This window comes from Cornus florida, unplaced genomic scaffold (genome assembly GCF_030987335.1).
Source record: "Cornus florida cultivar Cherokee Brave unplaced genomic scaffold, ASM3098733v1 CherokeeBrave_3.0.0_Hap2_Chr06, whole genome shotgun sequence".
In the NCBI taxonomy this organism is placed as follows: Eukaryota; Viridiplantae; Streptophyta; class Magnoliopsida; order Cornales; family Cornaceae; genus Cornus; species Cornus florida.
In genome coordinates, this window is record NW_026775576.1 from 86,963,767 (window position 1) to 86,965,720 (window position 1,954).

Genomic DNA, 1,954 nt, shown 5'->3' on the forward strand with positions numbered 1-1,954 from the left:
GATTTTTGAAGAACACGAGGAGGAGGAGAGCGACACGAGGTCGTAATTGGGCGAAGAAGATGAAGTTGATGGAGGTTGATGATGAGGGGGAAGCAATGGTTGATGATAAAGGTGAAAATCCGAACGCGGTGTCGAATTTTAGGATCTCGGGACGTTTAGAGACGCATTAAAGTCGAAGGGAATTGAATCCTCGTCTCCTATTCAAGCTTTGCCATTGAACACTATTTTGGATGGTTCGGATTTGGTGGGTCGGGCGAGAACTGGACAGGTACAGATTCTTCATTGAGCTGGTTATTGTTTTGGATTTTAGTTTGTTTTATTCCTTTGCAATTTATCATTCGATTGGTATGTGTTGCAAAACTAGAATATTTCTGTTTGTCGCGCCTAATTTCTTCATGGTATCCGAAAATGGACAAGTTAAGAAATTTTGAATGAGATTTTGCATCTTTTTATGCTGTGATAAAGTAATTATAAATGTTTATAAATAAAGTTGGTTTTGTCACTAAGATATCAATTTTTTTTTTTGTTTTTTTGTGCTATCGCTATATACATGAATGAGATTTATTGAGTCTAAGATGTACTGTTATTAGACTCTGCGTAGTCCCTAAACTCTTGAGGTAGAATAGAACCTTCATTATTTTGATAGTGGATGGCAAATAGCATGTATACATATATATATATGTGTGTGTATATATATATATATATATATATTTTTTTTTTTCGGTTAGACTGTCATTTCTTCTTTAGCAAGCTGCCAATGCATTGTTGTCAACTTTTGATTGCCGCTTTATACAAAGCACATCATAGTAAACTAAAAATTAGGGGCTTATATATATATTCTACTTAGTTTTTTTTTTCCTTTTATGGGAATAAAAATTTTACAAGAAGAGAGAGAAGGAAGAAGAAGAAGAAGAATAAACTCAATCTTTCCCTGTCTCGAGCATTTTGCTTCCCGTCTAATAAATTTTGTTTAGGGTTCGACTCATTTGACAAGTCTACTTTCCAATAAACACAGTGAGTTATTTTCCCCTTAATAACTTATCAATGATAATACGATGATAATTCTTAATCACAACTAACAAACAGCACAGAGAGTTGATGTTAATGAAAATTAAAATATGTTCTAAACCATGCGCCTGGAAGAAGTTGATTTCAGTATCCATATCCTAGAGACTTCCTATTTTGGGTAAGTTAAAACACATCTAGATGTCTTAGGAACTTATGCACGTTGTGGCTAGTACTCTGGTTTATCTTCCCTGTTTTATCATTTTGATAAGTAGCATGTTGTTTTAGCTCTTTCATCATCTAATGTTATCAACATTGGATTCTGTATAGACCGCACTTAAACTGTAGTTGAAGAAATTGTTGTTCTTTGAAGTTGAAGATTTCTGATTGTTCATTTACTTTGAATTTCATTAATTGATTCCAAATATTTTTCTTGTTTCGTGTACTGAATACTAGTTCCTCTGGATACGCTTTACAATTATACATGCAGGGTAAAACATTGGCATTTGTATTGCCTATACTGGAGTCATTTTCAAATGGGCCTACAAAAGCATCACGAAAGACTGGCGGGAGGGCACCAAGTGTTCTTGTACTTTTACCTACTTGGGAATTGGCCACTCAGGTATTAACACCAGAGTTGAAGTCCAAGAGATCTTCACTTTTTCTGACAATTTCTTTTCCTAGTCTTTTTTGTTTGATTTATTGACATGTCTGCTTAATTTTATCAAAGGTGTTCGCTGACTTTGAAGCCTATAGTAAGGCATTGAGGCTGACTTCATGCTGTTTATATGGGGGAGCTCCGTACCAGTCTCAAGAGATTAAATTGAAAAGGGGGCCGATATAGTTGTGGGAACACCTGGCCGTATTAAGGTGGTTTTTTCTTTGATTTAGTTTTATAGATAATTTTTAAATTGTTTCCTACAACATCACTGGCTTTTGGCGTTCCCCA